The sequence below is a fragment of the Mus caroli genome, unplaced genomic scaffold, assembly GCF_978045245.1.
Source record: "Mus caroli unplaced genomic scaffold, Mus_caroli_1 scaffold_2, whole genome shotgun sequence".
NCBI classification, from domain to species: Eukaryota; Metazoa; Chordata; class Mammalia; order Rodentia; family Muridae; genus Mus; species Mus caroli.
In genome coordinates, this window is record NW_028227257.1 from 41,073,176 (window position 1) to 41,097,828 (window position 24,653).

At 37.3% G+C, this 24,653-nt stretch overlaps 1 pseudogene; it reads right to left on the bottom strand.

Moving 5' to 3' along the window:
* Positions 1-23,607: 23,607 nt before the first annotated feature.
* LOC110290557 (large ribosomal subunit protein uL29m pseudogene) lies at positions 23,608-24,371 on the bottom strand (annotated as a pseudogene).
* Positions 24,372-24,653: the final 282 nt, after the last annotated feature.

Genomic DNA, 24,653 nt, shown 5'->3' on the forward strand with positions numbered 1-24,653 from the left:
GTGAAGTTGAAAGGATACTAAAGCATCTACTACAAAGTTATTTTGGGGTGACACTCAGATTTACAGGATTCATTCATTTGTGTCAGTAGGAAAGATTCTTAACTCAAGAATATTGCAAACATGAAATGACCTGTGCCAGTTCTAAACACACTCTAGTTGGTAGAGATGTCTAACTCCTCTTAGTACTGGTTGTCCTCTTGAGAGTATGAACACAACTAACACAAGTCTCAATAACATCTAAGCATAGACAAGAGTGAGCAACTAATCGTTCCTGCAAGTACTGCTGGTGCTTGGAGGAGAGATTTTAGTAGAAAACCAAAGTTGTTGATGTGGTCATCATTCATAAGCCTCAGCTGGGGCAATGGGAACAGACATTTTCTGGTAGACTTTAGAAAGTAAGAATGAGAAACAGGTCTAGGAATCAAGCAAACCACCATTAGTCACAACTGACTCTTGGTCCTGTGAAGGCTAAATGCTCCAGCATAGGGGAATGCTAGGGTGGTAAGGTGGGAGTGGGTCAGTGGGTAGGGGAGCACAGCCATAGAAGCAGGGGAGAGGGCGATAGAATAGGAGATTTGTGGAGGGGAAAACAGGAAGGGGGATAACATCTGAAATGTAAATAAATAAAATAACCATTAAAAAATAAAATTGATTTATTAGTCTCTTGCTAATGTTACTCTTTTATAGGTTTATATGTTATTTTTTTAAGTAGTAAAGTTTTTTTAAATGATAAAAAATGGATCAATGTTGAAAAGAAGATTTAAGAATATCCTAGGGAGAGAAAAAAAAAAGAGAGAGAGATAATAGTTCAATGAAGGTAAAGGTTGGGATATCTGCAGGTAACCAATCTCAACATGGTTTGTTTAATACTGGAGACACCTTAGTTGTCTGCAAACTCCCAACTCCCAGGTCAACCAATTATTTACTACCAACGAAGGGTAATATAAACTCACACAAAACTTTGACATTGGCCTTGTCACCATATAAGGCAACAGAAAACTTTTCTCACAATAGAGACAGTGATCACTGTTTACAACTTCTAGTAGGAAAAGTTTATGCTGATAATGAAAAACCATTGGGGGAGGGGTGAGCAAGAAAAGGAAGATCACTAGAACAGTCAGGTTCAAATGGCATAGAAGGCTGTGAGAACTGTTGGAGTCTAAGAGCAACAGAGAGAAAATACCAAACGTACAGGGAAGAAATCAAGGAGAGGGCAGAAAGACATTGCTCATTTGAGACTATTATTCAAATAATAATTAAACAGTCATGGTCAAAGTATGGTCTGGATACAGAGGTATCTGCACCCACCTAGAAATTATGTCTATCATAGATATACCTGAAATGAGAAACAAATAAGGCATCTGATATGAAATACTAAAGGAGTGCCACAGATGTAAGGTCAAAAGTCCTAGGTCTTTTGGTTTTAAGATCGTGACTTCCCATTTCCAAGACCAGAGTGCAAAGTAGCAGTTAGCTGGAGTCATAGAGTGAGAACTGAGCAGTCTTGAGGCTCCAGTCCCCCTTTATCTTCATGCAAATAGAAGCTCTCATAAATACTTTCCTGGCAATTCTGTTCTTCCTAATTAACTGGCCAAGCTCAACCTTTGTAAGCAGCAGTACAAAAGGTAAACTCCAGCTTGCTTCCTGCCAAAATCATCACAAATCCCGAATTAGTCGGATGTGAATTAATGAGCTTTTAGCGGGGCTTGGGTTTTGTCAGACATATTGATCCTGGAGTGCAACAGCCCATTAAAGGCTATAATTAAGATGCAGTTTCTGTTTGAAGATGAAGTGCCTGGGCAGGGACAAATTGTGAGATGCTCCTGCCTGTGAGGCTGACAGGCAATCAGAGGATAAACTTGTTTGCAGAGTTTCTCTTGTTTTCCTCATGACAGGAAATGACAGCCAAAATTCAAATGAAACAAATGGCGGTTACACAATTATTTAGATCCTAAAAGCAAAAAGAGCTTTGCATCACAAATTACTGGTAGAAACTGACTTTCTTATCAAGGCAAAAAAGAGCCGTTCTGCATTAAATACTTTCATGCTTTCTACTGATACTGCAAGGAGGTTGCTTAAAAAGCAGACCCCTCTAGTTAAAGATTGCCCTTGTAAGAGAAAACAAAGCATTAACAAGTGTCGGAAGTGTTCACATAACATAGGCTGGGCAGTGGCTTTTGAGGTGATGGGCTACATGAACTGTCTAGGAGTGGACTGTGCAGATCTGGAGTACAGGATGCACTGTCTGTAGTAAAGTGCCAGGAGGAAACGGAAAACAAAGTAGACACCATAGCACTTTCATTTGGATGATTCAAGACGTACTCTTCTTGCCTCCACTGGATGAATTTCATTTTGTGTTTTGAGATACATAAAAGGTTCTGGGGATCTAATGAGATAAATGAACTTGAAAGGAAGACAGACTCCAAACGGCAGCCCAATGGCCTGGCCCCAGAATCTAGTAGAACTAAGAATTTTTTGGAATTTGAATTTAAAATATAAAAACTCATATCTGTATTAAGGAGAAAGAAATGAAGTAGTTCTAAAAAGCTTCAGGTTAGACTATATTTCTTTTTTGCTGTTACTATGTTGAGGCCCAATTAAAGCACCTGAGAATGTTGGATCTCTAACTTGAGTTGTTCTGATTGGGATACTAGAAGATCACAACCGTCCTTGCTAATCAAGCCTTACATGGCACCTGAATATAACTGATCTCTGAGTCACAAGAGCAGTGTGGCTCATGAGATAACTTTCAGAGCAAGTCAATAACAGAGAACATTTAGGAGCTTCACTTAGATTCAAATGTATACTATCAGAATGCTAAGGAAAGATCACATTTAATATGGATTCCATTTCTGTAAGAGTTTAAGTGGCTTTTAAGGATCACAGGCAATTGTACTTGAAAACTCTGATTACTCTGTGATTGGTTTCCTTCTCCACTGACCTTCCTGCCCTGGTGAACCTTTACTTCTCATCCTTGATGGCCGACATGCTCCACACAAATGGCCTCACTTTCCTCTCTTATATCCTGTGCAGTTTATTTCTCCCATCTTTCTATTGCCATTCTTTCCTCTCCTTTAATTTCTTCTTCTTTTGGCCCTCATTCTAAACACACACACACACACACACACACACTGTATACAAGGGAAAATTGTATCTGGATTATTTTACTTAACATAACAAACACTCTTTATTTTCATCTACACTCCTGTAAATGTCCTGTAAATCATTTTCTTCATTGCTGAATGAAATTCGATGTACCACATTTTATTTACTCATTCAACTGTAGATGGACATTTAGGTTTGCTCCAGCCTTAGCTGTTGTGAACAGTTTACTGACAAACACAATTGGAAGTATCTCTATTGTATGTTGACTTAGAATCCTTCAGATATATACCCTATAATAATGTTGCTAGGTTATCTTACGGTTGAATTTTAGTTTTTTTTTAACGATGTTCCATTTTGATTTCCATAGTGGCTCTAAAAGTTTTCATTCCTGCCAATAGTGAACAAGGGCTTCTTCTTTCCCCACATCCTAATGAGGATTTGCTATGATTTTTTTTTTTCTTGACATTCTCCATTCTGATTGAGGTCAGGTGGGATGTCAAAAGCAATTTCAACTGGCATTTCACTGATGACTAAGAATGTTGAATATTTTTTCAAGTATTCATTGGCCATTTTTATTTTTTACTTTGAGAACTGTCTATTCAGTTTGTTAACTTACTGATTCAATGTTTTGAATTTCATTGTTTATTATTTTGCAGTTCTTTGCATATACTGGATATCATTCTGTTGTCTGATATGTAGTTGGCCAAGGAACCTATCCCATTTGATAGGTTCTTCCTCACACTGGTGATTGTTTCCTTCAAAGTGCAAAAGGTTCTTAAGGTTCTGCAATTCAATTTCTAAATTCTTGCCACTGAAGTCCTTTTCAGAAAATGCTTGCCCACATCAAAATTTTAATATCATTGGTGGATTTCCTATAATGCTTTCACTGTTTTCTGTTAACAGGTCCAAGTTTCAGGTCTTACATCAAGAACTTTCATCCATTTTTGATACAGTCTTCTGCCGGAAGAGGGAGAGGGATCAGGTCTCATTCTCTCACACATGGAAATCCAGCATTCTAGCATCATCTTTGAGAAGATGCTTTCTCTCTTTGCATATTTTCAATTCATTCTTCAAAACGTTCAGGCTTCTTTCGAAATTTTTATTTTACTCCATTTGTGTACATGTCTTTATGCTGAAATAATAATAAAAGACTATGGGTTGTGATACCACCAATATTTCTCTTTCAGTTTACGATTACTTTTTGTTAGTATGAGCCCATGCTTCCATATGAGTTTTTGAGTTGTTTTCTAATTTTATAAAAATGTCATTTGGATTTTGATTACAATTGAATTAAATCTATATATGTCTTTTCTCAATATAGATATTTTCAGAATCATAATTATAACATATAAACATAGGAAATCTTTCTGTCTTTCTTGTGTGTTATTCAATATATTTTTTCAATATCTTGAACTTTTGTTTTATATGCTTTTTATTCTCTTGGTTAGATTCACTCTTAAGCATTTTGTTCCTTCAAAGCTATTATGAATGGCATAGTTTCATTCTGCTTTCTTTCTGGGCAAGTTCATTATTGATACATATAGAATTGCTACAGTTTTTTTGTACATTCATTTTATTTCCTGATTCTTTGAGAAAGGTGTCAGGTCTCTCTGTTTTCTGGTAGGTTATCTAGGATCTGTTATATAGGACTATGCCTTCTGTAAACAGGGATGCTTCAGTTCCTTTCTTTCCTGTGTTAGGAATTTTATTCCTCTCTCTTGTTTTCTCATTTCAGGTAAGTCTTCAAATACTCTAATAAGGCACAGTATTGAAAGTGGACATCCTTGTCTAGCTCCTGACTTCAGAGGTTAAGCTTTTTGTTTTCTCTCATTTAGTAAAGTACTGGCTGTAGGTTTGTTATATTTAGCCTTTATTATTATCATGAATGATCCTTGTATTTCAAATGATGTTGAATTTGGTCAAATGCCCTTTCTTTCTTCCTTCCTTTCTTCCTTCCTTCCTTTCTTTCTTTCTTTTTCTTTCTTTCTTTCTTTCTTTCTTTCTTTCTTTCTTCCTTCCTTCCTTCCTTCCTTCCTTCCTTCCTTTTTTCCTTTCTTTCTTTCTTTCTTTCTTTCTTTCTTTCTTTCTTTCTTTCTTTCTTTCTTTCTTTCTTTCTTTCTTCCTTCCTTCCTTCCTTCCTTCCTTCCTTCCTTTCTTTCTTTCTTTCTTTCTTTCTTTCTTTCTTCTAGGATTTTTTATTAGATATTTTCTTTATTTACATTTCAAATGCTATCCCCTTTCCTGGTTTCCTCTCCGAAAACCCCCTATCCCCTCCACCCTCCACCTGATCACCAACTCATACACTCTCATTTCCTGGCCCTGGCATTCCCCTACACTGTAGCATAGAACTTAAACAGGACCAAGGGCCTTTCATCCCATTGATGACCAACTAAGCCATCCTCTGCTACATATGCAGCTAGAGCCATGAGTCCCACTATGTGTTTTCTTTGGTTGGTGGTTTAGTCCCAGGGAGCTGGGGGTGGGGGTGGGGGCTGGTAAATTCATATTGTTGTTCTTCCTAGGGGGCTGTAAACCCCTTCAGCTCCTTGGATACTTTCTCTAGCTCCTTCATTGGGGACCCTGTGCTCCACCCAATGGCTGTGAGATTCCAATTCTATATTTGTCAGGCACCTGTAGAACCTCTAAGGAGATAGCTATATCAGGCTCCTCTCAGCAAGCATTTGTTGGCATCCAGACTGGGTTTGGTGACTATATATGGGATGGATCCCCAGGTGGGGCAGTCTCTGGATGGCCTTTTCTTCAGTTTTTGCTCCACACTTTGTCTCTGTATCTCCTCACATGGGTATTTTGTTCCTCCTTCTAAGAAGGACTGAAGAACCACACTTTGGTCTTCCTTATTCTTAAGCTTTATGTGATCTGTGAATTGCATCTTGGGTATTCCAAGATTCTGGGCTAATATCCACTTATAGGGGAGTGCATTCTATGTGTGACCTTTTGTGATTGGGTTACTTCACTTAGGATGATATTGTCTAGTTTTAACCATTTGCCTAAGAATTTCATAAATTTATTGTTTTTTAATAACTGAGTAGTGCTCCATTGTGTAAATGTAAAACATTTTCTGAATCCATTTCTCTGTCGAGGGACATCTGGGTTCTTTCCAGCTTCTTGCTATTATAAGGTTGCTATGAATATAGTGGAACATGTGTCCTTAACACATGTTGTAGCATCTTCTGCATATATGCCCAGCAGTGGTATTGCTGGGTCCTCAGGTAGTATTATGTCCAAATTTCTGAGGAACCAACAAACTGATTTCCAGAGTGGTTGTACCAGCTTGCAATCCCACCAGCAATGGAGGAGTCTTCCTCTTTCTCCACATCTTCAAGAAAACAAAGGAATAAAATTCATAACACAGGAAAGAAAGAAACTGAAGCATCCCTGTTTACAGAAGGCATAATCCTATATAACAGATCCTAGATAACCTACCAGAAAACAGAGAGACCTGACACCTTTCTCAAAGAATCAGGAAATAAAATAAATGTACAAAAAAACTGTAGCATGAAACTCAAGAAGAACGAAGACTAAAGTGTGGACACTTTGCCCCTTCATAGAATTGGGAACAAAACACCCATGGAAGGAGTTACAGAGACAAAGTTTGGAGCTGAGACAAAAGGATGGACCATCTAGAGACTGCCATATCCAAGGATCCATCCCATAATCAGCCTCCAAACACTGACACCATTGCATACACTAGCAAGATTGTGCTGATAGGACCCTGATATAGCAGTCTCTAGTGAGACTATGCTGGGGCCTAGCAAACACATAAGTGGAAGCTCACAGTCAGCTATTGGATGGATCACAGTGCCCCCAATGGAGGAGCTAGAGAAAATACCCAAGGAGCTAAAGGAATCTGCAACCCTATAGGTGGAACAACATTATGAACTAACCAGTACCCCAGAGCTCTTGACTCTAGCTGCATATGTATCAAAAGATGGCCTAGTCGGCCATCACTGGAAAGAGAGGCCCATTGGACTTGCCAACTTTATATGCCCCAGTACAGGGGAATGCCAGGGCCAAAAAGTGGGACTGGGTGGGTAAGGGGGTGGGGGGAGGGTATGGGGGACTTTTGGGATAGCATTGGAAATGTAAATGAGGAAAATACCTAATAATTTTTTTTAAATGAAAGCTTATAAAAAAACAACTGTAGCAATTCTATATGTATCAATAATGAACTTGCCCAGAAAGGAAGCAGAATGAAACTATGCCATTCATAATAGCTTTGAAGGAACAAATGCTAAAGAGTGAATCTAACCAAGAGAATAAAAAGCTGTCACCTGAGTTTTTGTTCTGAGCTGTTCTGGCTGCTGTGAGGTAGAATCTCAAGAGTTGTTTTGATTTGCATTTCTCTGATGACTAAGGATGTTGAACATTTATTTAGGTGCTTCTCAGCCATTTGGTATTCCTCAGTTGAGAATTTTTTGTTTAGCTCTGTACCCTATTTTTAATAGGGTTATTTGTTTCTCTGGAGTCTAACTTCTTGAGTTCTTTGAATATTGGATATTAACCGTCTATCAAATGAATGTAGAGTTGGTGAAGATCTCCTCCCAATCTGTTGGTTTCCATTTTGTCCTATTGACAGTGTCCTTTGGCTTACAGAAGCTTTGCAATTTTATGAGGTCCCATTTGTCAATTCTTGCTCTTAGAGCATAAGCTACTGGTATTCTGTTCAGGAACTTGTCCCCTATGCCCAGGTATTCGAGGCTTTTCCCCACTTTCTTTTCTATTAGTTTCAGTGTATCTGGTTTTATGTGGAAGTCCTTGATCCACTTAGACTTGACCTTTGTACAAGGAGAGAAGAATGGATTGATTTGCATTCTTCTACATGCTGACCTCCAGTTTAATCAGCCCCATTTGTTGAAAACGCTGTCTTTTTCCACTGGATGGTTTCAGTTCCTTTGTCAAAGATCAAGTGAGCATAGGTGTGTGGGCTCATTTCTGGGTTTTCAATTCTATTCCATTAACCTTCCTGCCTATCTCTGTACCAATACCATACAGTTTTTATCACTATTGCTCTTTAGTATAGCTTGAGGTCAGATATGGTGATTTCTTCAGAAGTTCTTTTATTGTTGAGAACAGTTTTCAAAGTCCTGGGTTTTGTTTTGTTTTGTTTTGTTTTGTTTTGTTTTGTTTTGTTTTGTTTTGTTTTGTTTTGTTTCAAATGAATTTGCAAATTGATCTTTCTGACTCTATGAAGAATTGAGTTGGAATTTTGATGGGGAGTACATAGCATGCTTTCTGCAAGGTAGGCATTTTTACTATATTAATCCTACCAATCCATGAGCATGGGAGATCTTTCAATCTTCTGAGATCTTCTTCGATTTCTTTCTTCAGAGACTTAAAGTTCTTGTAATACAGTTCTTTCACTTGCTTGGTTAGAGTCACACCAAGGTATTTTATATAATTTGTGACTATTGTAAAGATTTCATTTTTCTAATTTCTTTCTCAACCTGTTTATCCTTTTATTAGAGGAAGGCTACTGATTTATTTAACTTAATTTTATATCCAGCCACTTCACTGATGTTGTTTATCAGGTTTAGGAGGTCTCTGGTGGAATTTTGGGGGACACTTAAGTATACTATAATATCATGCAAATAGTGATATTTTGATTTTTTCCTTTCTAATTTGTATCCCTTTGACCTCTTTTTTGTTGTTGTTTTGTTTTGTTTTGTTTTTTGTCTAATTGGTCTAGCTAGCACTTCAAGTACTATATTGAACAGATAGGGAGAGAGTGGGCAGACTTGTGCATTCCCTGGTTTTAGTGGGATTGCTTCAAGTTTCTCTCCATTTAGTTTGATGTTGGGAACTGGTTTGATGTATATTGCTTTTATTATGTTTAGGTATGGTCCTTGAATTCCTAATCTTTCCAAGACTTGTAACATGAAGGTATGTTGAATTTTGTCAAATGTTTTTCAGCATCTAATGAAATGATCATGTGGTTTGTTTCTTTGAGTTATTTAAGTAGTGGTGTATGTTGATGGATTTCTGTATATTGAACCATCCCTGTGTCCCTAGGCTGGAGAGATGGGTCAGAGGTTAAGAGCACTGACTGCTCTTCCAAAGGTCTTGAGTTCTATTCCCAGCAACATCATAGTGGTTCACAACCATCTTTACTGGAATCTGATGCCCTCTTCTGGTGTGTCTGAAGCTACAGTGTACTCATATACATAAAATAAATAAATATTTAAAAAAAGAAAACCTCTCTCTTGATGTCTTCTTATCCACAATCATTGACCCATTTCCTGATCAAAATGTTTTTCTGATTACCTGGTTTTGTACAGTCAAATGCTTGTGAGGATACTGCAATCAGATTTCCCACATCACTTTCTGAGAGCTGCATTTCTTAAGATCAATTGTAACTTCCATATTATTAAATGGAAATTCTTGCTTGACATGACAGATGACCATTCTTTGTCCCCAACACGCACACATTCACATACACACCGTGTGTGTGTGTGTGTGTGTGTGTGTGTGTGTGCGTGCGTTAATACTGGCTTTCCTTTCTCAGTTCTTTTCCTTCATCTTTCATATGATATATAATATGGCATAATAAATGGTGCTTTGATTTCAAGCCCTGGTCCTTTTTACCCTTCTGTTGTCAATTCTTCATTGATTCATGAGACTTCATGCTTCTTAAAACATATTGTGTAAAATTCTTTTAATGTCCTCTTGATTTAGATGTCAATATATACATTTCTAGTCAGCATCTTCCCCTTGATGTCTGGCAGAAACTTTGAAATATAAAATGTTAAAATGTTGTTCTTATTCTTGTTCTTTCCAAGCTTACCCAATGTTTTCCTGATTCCCAACAACATTATTCTGTTCTTCAAGCAAAAAGCTCTTGTGTCAAGTGGATTCTAGTTTTGAGTCTTCACCCATAATATCTTAGAAAGTCCCGCTCTGGGTAAGGATTTATGTGTACGTGCTGGACACTTAGTATCCCTTGCTTTATTAACTACTTATAATGTCTTCAACACAAGTGAAGATTAGTAACTGTGAGGTAACTATAGAAACTAAAATATCTCCATATAGCAAAAGATGCAATGCTCATAGTGAAAGAGCAACCTACACCAAAAATAAATCAAGAAAGAAATGAAAACTATTTATCTTTAAGATGCTAAATACAAAAAAATGACATTCTATTACTCACAGCAATACAAACAGAAAAGGCATGGAAAAAAAATAAACAACCTGATATAGCAGTAAGAGAAGAGTCATGAATTACTTTTGCAAAAAGGATATACAAATGGCCACCTAGTATATAAAAAGCATTAAAAATTACTAGTTATCAAGGCAAGACAAGTGCAAATCAAAAAATGCTATACTATATATAGGTTATTTTATTATAACAAATATTTCATATAGGACCAAGTGAATGAATGTGTTTGAGTTGGTTGGATACCAGGCCATAGTGTGATAAGGATGCTCTGGGAATTATAGAAATTATAAGATGCTGATCTGGTGGGGTGGGAAGAGGATGCTATGATTACCACAGTAACATTTCTAAAGGTTCAGCATTGGTTTTAAACTGCATTTTTTATCTCCAAAAGTTATCTGTATCTTAAGGAGTCTGAGGTTCTAGTTTAAATACTTTTCAGTTGTGTCATAAAACATTAGCTTCGACAAATAGAACTAAAATAGAATTTATCTGATTTTTTTCCTGACAATTATGCAACTAATGATTCTGACTGCTCATTAAAGCTTCAATGTTGCTTTTTCTTAATAATTGGATGTTATTGTCAAATTTTTGACATCAGTAGAAGTCTTAATAACTATTCTGAATTTATGAGTCTATATGGACCATGAATTTTAGTAGTTTTTAAAAGTCTTTATAATGTTGAATATAAATGAAACACATTTACATGAATAATTTTGAATGGAATAGTAATTATTACATATTATTCAAAGTATCACAATTATTCACAGACTTTTACCAAACTTTAAAGCTTAGCTTAATTATAGATAACCAACAATATGCTGAGATACTTTGTATTAAATTCATTATATAGTGAATATTGAGAAAAGTAAATAGAATAGTCCAGAGAGCAAAGAGCAATGAATCACACCAGAATGTTCAAGTTCAAGTCATTTTCTAAAGTAAATAGACATAACTAGATGAGGAAAATGGGTTTTGTCCCACATCAAATATATAAGGACACAGAAAAAGATATCACCTTAATATCAATTGGTGTATATAAATATGCTTTTGAAAAAAGAAAATAGAGAATATTTTCTTACATACTTTTGATCACAAAAGTATGGTATAATTTGAACTTACTTGGAAAACAAAAGCATTGGTATTTTATTGAATTCCCAGGGAGAACATAGCTGATGAAAACATGCTTATTTAGGATCTCCAAGTGATTCCACATGGTAACTTCATGGTTCTAGGGAGTGCATGATGATGGGGGAGCATACCGTTTAAATGTTAACTAAAAACTAAGACATTTCCCCAGAGACTATGTTTTCCTCCCAGAGATCTAGGCATCCTTATGGCAATGTATTTTAAAGTAACTTTTAGAAGTTTTAGCATAGGCTGCCTTCATCACTGACCCTCTCTGAACTCTAACACAAGTAGATTTTTAGGAGGCTCCTGATTTATGCCTCATGTCTTATCCCTCCTTACCTCATTCTAAATGACAACAATACTATCATTTTAACGGGTCTTTTACTTTATATCTAGTAGGTTGCCTTCCTCTGCTTTTAGGGAAACAGAATATAATTCACTGTTTTAATGGTGAAATGTGATTTAAGCAAAAATGCATGTACATGTCCTCAGTCGACATCTACACAGTCAAGTATGATGCTGCCTGTCATTTCTCACTTAATCCTCAGAAGTCATAGCTGTCAACATTCCCTTACAGACTGGAGGTTATTAAAAGTTAGCATGGACCTTCATTCAAAATACTCCATGGCAGAAAATAGCTGTTGCATAACAAAATGACTCCCATGAAGGACTTCATGAATCAGGAGCACCAGATATATTACTTAGCAGGCTGTTGGCCATGGGATGTGAAGGTTTGTTTTATCTTCTGGCATAGGCCACTGGCCCAGCTTACTCTAAGTGGTAGGTTCTGGATACTGGATGCTTTCTCGCTGACATTAAGAGACCTGCTGAGAATTCAGAACAGTTAACCATATCTGCTGAAAGACTCTCTCTCTCTCTCTCTCTCTCTCTCTCTCTCTCTCTCTCTCTCTCTCTCTCTCTCTGTGTGTGTGTGTGTGTGTGTGTGTGTGTGTGTGTGTGTGTGTGGTGTGTGTGTATAACATTGCACTAGGCTTACATAAGCAGCAAATAAATACAGCAAAATAAATCTTCTTAACAAGTACTGGATTCTCCTTTATAAAGAGCAGTCAATAGCAGTTCTCAGAATGGTGAAATAATTTGGAAAACAAAAGCCACTATACTAAAGAGAAGAAACAAATTTTGAACCATCACTTTTGATATCAAGTCAAAGGCATTTTCTGCTAAAAACAAATTTGTGTAGGAAAACATAAACATCCTAACAGGAAACACGTATTATTTTTAAAGACAGAATATTGCCACCAATTTCCTGTAATAGACTGTCCTCAACTGTTATTATTTGACTTTCTTTCTTAATATGTCATACATTCTTTGAACGCTCAAAGCGTATGTTTAAAGATAAAGCCTTTATGAAGAAGAAATATAGTTCCAGTGCTATTAGAAGCTTTCCAATGCAATATGTTCCAGGATAGCAGGGCTAGTTCACTTTTTCCTTCATCAAAATATCATCCATGATTAAAGGGATGTTTCTCATATATTGCATTGATAACTTTATTTTAAATAAATGAAGAACTAGAATAAATCATGATTTTTCAAGCCAATAAGGCAGTCAGTGGGCCAAACCACCTCGTACCAATCCAGAAAAACTGAATTCAACTTCCAGAACCTACAAGATAGGGAGAGAAAAACTACAAGCCATCCTCTGATTTCCACCTGAACACACACACACACATACACACACACACACACACACACACACACTGGGGAGAGAAATACATGTAGTAAAATGAAATGAATCAGTTTTTGTTGGTTACTTGATCGTACAAGGGCATCATAAGACAGAGCTCTCATTATCTACATTGTCAGTGGTCCAGAAAGCCAGCTATGTTGAGGTGGTGAGGGAAAATATCACTACAGATTTAGTTGCAGGAAACAAAAAGGAGTGGTGGAAAGTTTAGGGTTAACATTAGGTTTGTAAAGCTGAGATTTATAGGTAGTAGAATAAGAGGAATAAGTAGAATAAGAGTAGTATGGGAAAAGGGGATAGAACTCAACTTCTTAGCAGAAATCTCAATGAACAGAAAATCAGTTAAGGAAATCTGTGGCAGCAGTCATGAACATGAGTTTTTGGGGCCCCAAGATAGAAGCAGAAATGCAAAATCACCCAAGCATCGTGTTTGCTTTTGATAGTTACAGTTTAAGGAAGACACACAATGCATATTGGGTGAAGCAAGGAACATTTGTTTATACTATATTTGGTCTAAACAAAACAAAACAAAACAAACACACAAAAAAGTACACGCAAGCATGCCGCAGACTGCACAACATGGTTTCATAAGCACCGCCTTCTCTAGCCATATACTTTTTTGAGAATACAATGTTGGTCAGTTTATCACCTCATGTTTTCAAAGAAAACACAGGGTGGTGAATATTATAAAAGATTAAAATAAATATTAAAGAACATAAAATGAAAGGCCAGAGAGTCCTCTCTACAAGTTCATACCTCTAATAGAATTTGACTGTTATCAGTTTCTTGTCTGCTTTTATAAATATAAATTGGAAAAAATGGCTAGAAATCCCACACTTGTTATATTCCTCAGATAAAGATATGACACTTTGAAACAAAATCCTATGTAAGAGAGAAAAATCATAAAGCATTATTATATTTTTAAAAGTTAAACAGTTATGACAGAAATTTTAAAAATTCAGCCTGTGCCTTAAAGGGCCATCATTCACACTAAGGACAACTGAGAGGTTACCTTTAAGATTTTTGCATCATAGTCTAAAAAGATGTAGATTGCCATGCAAGACACAGACATCCTAACTGGAGATGAATATGGCCCAGACTATATTACAATCCTTCACTGCAGTTCTACTGTTCAGTAGAGAATATAAGGATGGGTAGTCACACTGGTTAGCAGAACTCATTACAGACATACTAAATTATGCATTGAAGAGCTACTTTAGAATGCAGAGGGACATTAAGTTGCTTGATGAAATCTGAATTTTGCCTAAGCTTATACCATTATTAAGGGTACTTCTCTGCTTGGCACTGCAGGAGTATAATAAATGAATCGGTCAAAGGTCAAAGTGCTTATCTAATTAATGGCTTCCTTCTCTTCCTCCTCCCCTTTCTTCTCATTAATATTATAAAAGCAATATATGCATATTATAAAAGATTAAAATAGTATTAGAGAATATAAAATGAAAAGCCGGAGATCCCTCTCTACCAATTCATAATTTTAAAAAGATTTCACCACTATCAGCTTCTTGTCTGCATTTATAATTATAAAATGGAAAAAAAGTCTAAGAACCTCATATTTCGCATATTTTTCATATAGATAAAAACGTGACACTTAGGAACCAAATGCTTCACAAGAAAAAATCATAATACATTAGAGACTCTGTGAAGATTAAAAATAAATTCATTCAAAGAGTAGTGGAGAAAGTCCAGCTTACAGTCCAAATAATGACTGCCCCAGAAAGACATTCCCAATAGTATGATACTGCCCCCTATGTCTTAAGAATACCCAACAGCTGTCTGATTACACTAAAGGGCTTATCAATAGAAAATCATTTATGCTTGATACTGTAAACCTTTCTAACTAACCACGGCTAGTGAGGCCATATACCCAATGACTGCTAATTTTCTAACAGTATATAACTAACTGTATTTTACTTACTTATCTCCATACCCCAAAATAAGTGTGGTTCTTGACCCTCATCAAATATGCTCTCTTCACAGCAGATGAAGAATTCAAAGATACAGAACTAGTTGAAATGCAGAAAATAAGTGACCATGGGGTTTCTAAAAGACTAGGATGTCTGATGTGAGATAGTGTCTTCTGAAACTGAAAGTGAAGCAGTACACATAAATATCAAAAATTTAGTTGCCTAAACAAGATGTGCATAATGCTAACACCAGGTAATATATCAACATGGATAGAGAAAAATCTCACTGAGCACCTCCCATTATAGATGAAGCAATTAATCACTTCTGAGAGAAGGAAAATAATTCTTCCCCATGAACTTATACCACTGATAAGTCGTCCAGTTCTAAATTATGAGCTCTAAAATATATACATTGGAGTAACAATAAATGAACTCAGTAGGCTGCATTTATATACGTGTGTGTGTGTGTGTGTGTGTGTGTGTGTGTGTGTGTGTAAAACAATAATAATTAAAGAAGTCATGAATTTGAAAGGAAATGGTTGAGGGACATGGGAGAATTTGGAGGTGGAAGAGGGAGGGATGGATATAATATAAACACGGTGCATGTGTAAAAAATTATCAAATATAAAATAAAATAATGAAAAATAGAAGCCAGAAGCAAAATATGAAGGATTTATAATCACAAACCAAGTCAAAATAATTCATTTTTCTCCATCATAGACTCCTGAAAGGGGAGACCAAATACTGAAAATAATCTCATCCAAAACACAATTTGGCACCAGGTAATAAGAGCTGTCAGAAATAGTCAAGCTAAGAGGGGAATTAAAGATCCAAGGAAGATATGAGAACTAGTTGATAATTTTGATAAGATGATTAGGAGTTAATATACTACACCTCACATTAAAGTGATAAGGTTTTACAGTTTTGAAGGAAGGCATTAGTGAAAGGCATCTAGAGGAAAATTCTTACATGGGTACCCTGGCTAGTTTTATGCCAACTAGACACAGCCTAGTGTCATCTGAAAGGATTGAACCTCATTAAGAAAATGCCTCCATAAATTTGGGCCACACAGCATTTTCCTAGTTAGTTACTGACTAGGAAGGACCCAGTGCATTGTGGGTGGTGACATCCCAGTGCTGATCCTAGGTTTTATGAGAAAGCAAGCTAAGTAAAGTCATGAAGAGCAAGCCATTAAGATAGTGACAGACAAGTCGACCAATGGAGTAGAATTGAAGACCCAGAAATGAACCCACACACCTACGGTCACTTGATCTTCGACAAGGGAGCTAAAACCATCCAGTGGAAGAAAGACAGCATTTTCAACAAATGGTGCTGGCACAACTGGTTATTATCATGTAGAAGAATGCGAATTGATCCTTTCCTATCTCCTTGTACTAAGGTCAAATCTAAGTGGATCAAGGAACTTCACATAAAACCAGAGACACTGAAACTTATAGAGGAGAAAGTAGGGAAAAGCCTTGAAGATATGGGCACAGGGGAAAAATTCCTGAACAGAACAGCAATGGCTTGTGCTGTAAGATCGAGGATTGACAAATGGGACCTCATGAAACTACAAAGCTTCTGCAAGGCAAAAGACACCGTCAATAAGACAAAAAGACCACAACAGATTGGGAAAGGATCTTTACCTATCTTAAATCAGATAGGGGACTAATATCCAATATATATAAAGAACTCAAGAGGGTGGACTCCAGAAAATTAAATAACCCCATTAAAAAATGGGGCTCAGAACTGAAAAAAGAATTCTCACCTGAGGAATACCGAATGGCTGAGAAGCACCTGAAGAAATGGTCAACATCCCTAATTATCAGAGAAATGCAAATCAAAACAACCCTGAGATTCCACCTCACACCAGTCAGAATGGCTAAGATCAAAAATTCAGGTGACAGCAGATGCTGGCGAGGATGTGGAGAAAGAGGAACACTCCTCCATTGTTCGTGGAATTGCAAGCTTGTACAACCACTCTGGAAATCAGTCTGGCGGTTCCTCAGAAAATTGGACATAGTACTACCGGAGGATCCCGCAATACCCCTCCTGGGCATATATCCAGAAGATGTCCCAACCGGTAAGAAGGACACATGCTCCACTATGTTCATAGCAGCCTTATTTATAATAGCCAGAAGCTGGAAAGAACCCAGATGCCCCTCAACAGAGGAATGGATACAAAAAATGTGGTACATTTACACAATGGAGTACAACTCAGGTAATAAAAAAAATGAATTTATGAAACTCCTAGGCAAATGGTTGGACCTGGAGGGCATCATCCTGAGTGAGGTAACACAATCACAAAAGAACTCAAATGATATGTACTCACTGATAAGTGGATATTAGCCCAGAAACTTAGGATATCCAAGATATAAGATACATTTGCAAAACACATGAAACTGAAGAAGAACGAAGACCAAAGTGTGGACACTTTGCCTCTTCTTAGAATTGGAAGCAATCACCCATGGAAGGATTACAGAGACAAAGTTTGGAGCTGAGAGAAAAGGATGGACCATCTAGAGACTGCCATATCCAGAGATCCATCCCATAATTAGCCTCCAATCAATGACAGCACTGCATACACTAGCAAGTGTTTGTTTGCTGCAAGGACCCTGATCTAGCTGTCTCTTGTGAGACTAGGCCGGGGCCTAGCAAACACATAAGTGGAAGCTCACAGTCAGCTATTGGATGGATCACAGGGCCCCAAATGGAGGAGCTAGAGAAAGTACCCAAGGAGCTAAAGAGATCTGAAACCCTGTAGGGGCAACCTTATGAACTAACCAGTACCCCAGAGCTCTTGACTCTAGCTGCATATGTATCAGAAGGTGGCCTAGTCGGCCATCACTGGAAAGAGAGGCCCATTGGACACACAAACTTTATATGCCCCAGTACAGGGGAACGCCAGAGCCAAAAAAATGGGAATGGGTGTGTAGGGAAGTGGGGAGGAAGGTGGGGGGGGGAACTTTTGGGATAGCATTGGAAATGTAATTGAGGAAAATACGTAATAAAGAAATATAAAAAAAAGAACTATGAGTTTTCCTCTTCACACTGCTTTCATTATACCCCATAGGTTTTGTTATGTTGTGCATTCATTTTCAATAAATTCTAAAAAGTCAAAAAAAAAAAAAAAAAAAAAAAAGCACTCCTCCAAGGCCTCTCTGTATTTGTTTCTGATTCCAGGTTCTTGCCCCGCTTGAGTTCCTGTCCTGACTACCGTTGATGATCACCTGCAATGCGGAAGTATAAGCAAGTAAATTCTCCCCCCCCCCCAACATGTTTTTGGTTTATGGTCTTTCATTGCAGCGACAGAAACCCTAACTAAGACATATAGGGAATATCTAAGGAAGACATTACCAAGCAGAACAGAGCAAATCACTTGAGTTGGAAGAGCCTGGTATCTTTTAGATGAAAGGGATCACTCTGATTTCTTATTGACATTAGATGGGGTCTTAGTACTTTATGTGGATCTATGTATTATTTTTACTTTGGGGCCTGGAGTGACATAAATACCGTCCTTAAAAATAAATACTGGCAAACATTTTACTTTTTTTTCTATTTCTATGAAAGTTTAAAAACTTTTAAATAGTACCTGAATTATCAATAGAATTGAACACATGACCTCCTAGAACATGAGTGTATTTATCAAATGTGAACTACAACAGCCCTTCATGAGGATTTAACTTAAGCTGACAGCTACAAGACTGCTAATATTGTCTATGTATACAAAGGCAATTTGAAATTTATTTTTTTTCCATTTTAAGTATGCCTTCAAATGTATTTATGTATTTTTAGCAAGCTATTCCTTTTTATTTTGTAATAGCTTCTGGGTTTTAGCTCATTATTTGTTCTTATTTTTCTTTTGAATTATGTTTGAGATTTTTGGCTTTCCTCCTTTAATGTGAAATAACACCTTGTATGTCTGATTTCTCAAAATCAAAGCAATCGCTGAATTTACAATTATGTTTCCGTATCTATGGGGAACGATTTGCACTAAGTTTTTCTACTCCCACCTTTTACTCTGCTACAGAAAGCAATGTTTTTTAAAGTTTTAGTTTCTTATATAAGATGTGGTTATTTATGTATGACCTACAAACTCTCTCCTATGTAGGGTAAATAATCACTACAGTACTTAAAATAGCAAAATAGAAAAAAAAATTTATATAACACTGCTATACTATTTTGTCAAGGAAATAAGAGCATCTCTATGTTTTCAGTATCAATATACTTTCCAAATATTTTAAACCTGAGGTTGATTGGATCATCAGACATAGAAAGCACAAATACTAAGGACCAGAAGCATTGTTAGTTTTGATTTCTTCTTCATTCATTTTTCTGCTACTAGAGATTGAATCCAGACTCTCTCACATATTGGGGAAGCATTTTATCACTGAGCTACACCTCCAATATTTTTATAATGTATTTCGTGAAGAAGTTCACATAATGTGTTTGTTTTGACATCCAGCCCCTTGCCTCACTCTTCTCAGATCCACCTCTCTCCTTATCAATACAACATTGCCCTCCCTTTTTGTTAACTCACCACGTACATTTGGTACTAACCATATACTTTTGGATGTATGGTTTCCCAGTGGAGCATGGGCCACCCACCAAGGGCCATACTTTAAAGAAAACCCACACTTTCTTATCCCTATCTATTGCAATTGGCTTCTTAGCTGGGGCTGGAACCTCTTGCCTACCTCCATTCTCCAGGCTGGAATTTTGTCTGGCCTCTGCTTGAACAGCTTGCCCATACTGTCTCAACTGCTGTGAATTCATACAGATAAATTCACAGATTGAATTAGTAAGTGTACATTCAAAACTGCTCAGCCGTGTACAGAAAACACAGTTTCCCTGTAGCCACTGAACACATAAGGCTCTTAAAATGTTTCTTGGCTCTCCTTTGAAATGATGTTTGAGCTGTGGGAGGAGGCGTTGTGATATAGTTGTCCCATTTGGGACTGACATTCTATAGTCTCTTATTCTCTGAACCTTGGTCAGTCGTTGGTCTCTGTGTTAACTACTATCTCCCGCAAAAAGAAGAGACTATAATTAGGAAACAGCTTAATACTATGTCCATTTATCAGAGTAAAAGCAGCAGGATCTCTCTTAATGCATACAGGGTGTTGGGCACAGGATTAGTGCAAGATAAGAATATTCACTTTTGGTCTAGATTTTAAGCCTAAGCTGAAAGCCATAGGTTACTCACACATGATCCATGCTCTATTGGGGAAATACAGATTAAAATTACTTGGAGATTTATAGTACTGCAAACAGAATGCTAAACAAACAAAAAACTCAAACTGAAGACAGCATATGCTGATGCAGATGTGGAAAGGGGGACACACTTATTCACTGCTGACGGGGATGAAAACTAGACCATTCACTTTAGAAATCAGTGTGGCTGTTCCTTTAAGAGCTAGAAACAGATATTCAACACCACGTAGTTATATTCCTCTTGGGCATGTATCTACCATAATATCTGCTCATCCATGGTCCTTGCTGCTCTATTCACAACAGTCAGGAAACTGAAACAGCCTAGGTGTCCATCAGCTGATGAATAGAACATGAAAGTGCTATACATTTACAAAATGGCACGGTACTTATCTGCTAAGAAAAAGATGAAATTATGACATGTTCATGTAAATAGATGGAACTGGAAACAATCTTTATGGTTGAGGTAACCCAGACCCAGAATGACAATTGACCATTTTTTTCTCATTTGTAAATGTTAGCTCTGAGTTATGTGTATTCCATTTGGGATTCTTATAAAAGTCAGAAAATTAGTAAAAGGCTGTGTGTGAGGGATTTCAAGAAAAAGCAGTAGATAAAGGGCTCAGAGAGAATATTGTAACAGAATAGGTTAAATGGATATGTTATAGGAGGGCAGGACTTGATATAGACTACATGGACAGATACATAATATTAGACACTTAGAAAAATTCATATGGAAACATACTACTGCAGAAATTTTACATTTGTGTGTATATATATATATATATACATACATGTATAAACATTCATAAAAATAAACATGTACAAACATATACATCATATACATAAAGTAAAATTTAAAAGGTCAACAATACTCCTACCAAACACATAAGACTAATAAATACAAAATATAGTGCCAGAACTGGGTTACCTAACTTGGATCTGTTGACCAGCATATTCCCATAGAACCTCAAATATTGCAGGCCATTGTAGTTGTTCAAGGTTACACTCTAGAACAGTGGTTCTCAAGCTATCTAATGCTGTGACCCTTTAATAAAATTTCACACATAGTGTTGACCACCAAGCACAAAATATTTTTCATTTCTACTTCATAAGTGTACTTTTGTTCCTGTGATGAATTATAATGTAAATATGTTTTATCTGGTTATCTTATGTGACCCCTGTAAAAGGGTAGTTAGAGCCCCAAAGGGGCTGTGGCCTACAGACTGAGAACCACTGCCCTTGAGAGCAAAGCCCTATTGATGAAAACATCACATAAATCTGTCATAGAACATGAAGAAATCAAGGTGATACAGACCCAGAAGCCTAACATCTAGTGAGTAATTTTTTTTTGCTACAGTGACTTATCTGGCAAGATATGCTCAATCATTTGTATATTTTAAAACTGCTGGAACAAGACCATGCTAACTTACTCAGGTAGACCTTGAACCCACACTATTGTCCAGATAGGCACTGAAGTTGTGACTCTACTGCTCCATCATTTGCAGAAGGTGGTGTATGCACCTAGATCACAAGGCTCAGTTCAGTTTTTGACTTCGTGTGTTAATTTCTGTGTCTGTTTTCCTTTCATTCTTACTTTCCTTATTATTTTACAGTGTTATATTATGGCCAATATCATAGAATTTGACCCTTGCAGCTGAGGGTGTGATCTATTTTTTTCATTTACAACTACTATTCATGTTGCTTTTCAAATATATAACTAAATATTTATTTCACTATTTTCTATTATCTAAATTAATTCATTTGATGTACAGTCTCATGTCTGCTTTTTGTTCTTAAGCTTTCTCCTTTCTTCTTCAATGTATTCATGTGTTGTAACTGTGGTAGAATTTTATTTATAGGTGCCCTTTGGAAACTTTTTAATTTGTGTGATAAAAAGACATTTGTTTCAGCACAATTCTGAAAATGTCTGAAAGAGAAGTGAGGAATTCAACAATATCACTCCTCAACCTTTTTCAGTTATATGTTTTGGATAAGAAATTCACAGGCTTATACCTTATCAGAGTATTGTCTAGCTCATAACCCTTCATTTGATGAGATCATATTGATACTTTCTTGGTAGCCTCTATTTCAGAGCTAGATAGATAACATGGCCTTCCTGTCTACTATACTCTGAATCTAGGCTTTTCTTGTTAGAGATTTGTTAGAGATATTGACCACCTGTGTGTTATACTCATATTGTCTTCATTAACTTGGGGTTTTAGCTTAATTTACATACATATTCTTTCTTCTTAACAAGAATGTTCTTTTTAAGTTATTTTATTTATTTACATTCCAATTGTTGTCCCCCCCTCAGTTGTTCCACAGCTCCTCATCTCATTTCTCCTCCCCCTTGCCTCCAAGATGGTACCCCCCTGCCCCCACGAGACCTCTCCTCTCTCTAGGGCCTCAAGTCTCTGGAGAACTAAGTACATATATTCCCACTGAGGCCTGACCAGGCAGACATCTGCTGTATTTGTGTCAGGGGCCTTGGACCCGCCAGTGTATGCTCCTGGTTGGTAGTTCAGGTTCTGGGAGCTCCCTGGGGTCTAGGTTAGTTTAGACTGTTGGTCTCCTCATGGGGTTGCCTTCCTCTTCAGCTTCTTCAATCTTTCCCCTAATTCACTCATAAGGGTCCCTGAGTTCAGTTTAGTGGTTGGATATAAGAATCTAGTTCTGTCTCAATCAGCTGCTGGTAGGGCCTCTCAGAGGACAGCCATGTCAGGCTGTAAGCACATCAGAAATAATGTAAGACCTTGGAGCCTACTCATGAGATGGATCTTAAGTTGGGCCAGTCATATGACCACCTTCCCTTCGGTCTCTTCTTCATTTTTGTTCCTGTAGTACTTTTAGACAGGAAAAATTCTGACTTAGAAATTTTTACTGGGCATTAGTAACCCTGCCTTTCCATTTGAGGCCCTGACTATTTACTGGACATAGATTCTTCGAGTTTCCTCTCCCTAGTGTTTAGCAATTTGGATAAGGTCACCCCCATTGAGTCCTGAGAGTCTCTCACCTCCTGGGTCTCTGGTACTTTCTAGAGGGTTCCTTATCTCCCACTCCCCGAAGCTACTTATTTCCATAATTCTCCTGGCCTTCTGGGCTTCTTTTCTGTCTCTCCCACACCATATCTGATCCTGACCCTTTTCCCTTCCCTCTCCCCTCCTCTTTCCCACCCAGGTCCCTTCCCCCCTCTGCCTCTGGTGATTATTTCCTTCTCCTTTCTAAGTGGGATTGAAGCCTCCTCACATAATCTTTCTGCTTGTCACACTTCTGTAGGTCTTTCTAAACTGCTTATCCAATATTCCCATCAAGACACAAACTTTAGAAGCAGTGGAACCTGACTTCTGGATCTCATCTTAGACAGTACTTAATTTCCATTATTGAGAGAAATGCATGAACTTTGCTTGGAGATTGTTTTTTACTTTCTTTTTCTTGAAACTTCTTTCTTGCTTCAGTGAGGACATGTTTCTCAACTGTCAGTCTGGCAAAGCAATCTACATAAAGCATTACAAAGAACTGCCTCCTGTTATATCTTTTATTTAGGTAGCAAGGTATAGGTCACTGCTTGAATTTGCACCTGACGATTTTTCCAAAGCTGTCCCTTCTCCCAAGCACCAGGTCTTGGTTTTTCTTGACTGGTCTGAAGAAGCCTCAAATCATCTTCTCTCTCCTGGACAACTTTATCTAAGGCATCATGGAATCAACAATCTTTTCTAACCACTCTGGACTTGGCATTGGCAATCTCTGTCACTTGACCTCCTGCTCTAGAGTTAGAAGCATGGTTCTTTCCTTCAGAAGGATATACCAAAGCTTATGTAAATTTTCATTACTTTTGTTTCTCAGTTGCTACTAGGTCTGGGAAGCTCCAGATTTGACTTTTCTTCCTCCCATCCCCCAATTTTTTGGGTCATCAAAAAATTCTTCTAATCTTCTCCTGACAATGTGATATAAAGTAATTCACACTGGAGAAAAGGTATGGCATGTGGTGTGTTCTTATACAACAAACTAAAGAAGACCTGCAACTGGAGTGAGCAGGGGCCTTAGGATTTACTATGGAACCAGCAGCATTCAGGAATGCTAAGGCCCTTCTATAAATACCCACTAGACTGGTGGTAGCCATGTAGACAGAATATGTTGGTTGTATATTATTTCACAGTTCAAAATTCTTGCAATATTATTGTGGATTCACCTCCTTGTCCTTGTCCTTACCTTTGTCCCCATCATCTTCTGGTCTTCCTCCTCATCTTCCTATTGCTACTCTTCTTCTTCTTCTGTTCTTCTTTTCTTTTTCTTCCTCTAGTTTCCTTCTCTTATCTCTACTTCTCTCTCTCACTTTGTCCCACCTTTCTTTTCTCTACAATTTCTTTAAGATGTTTTGAGGTTTAGGGATCATATTAGAGAT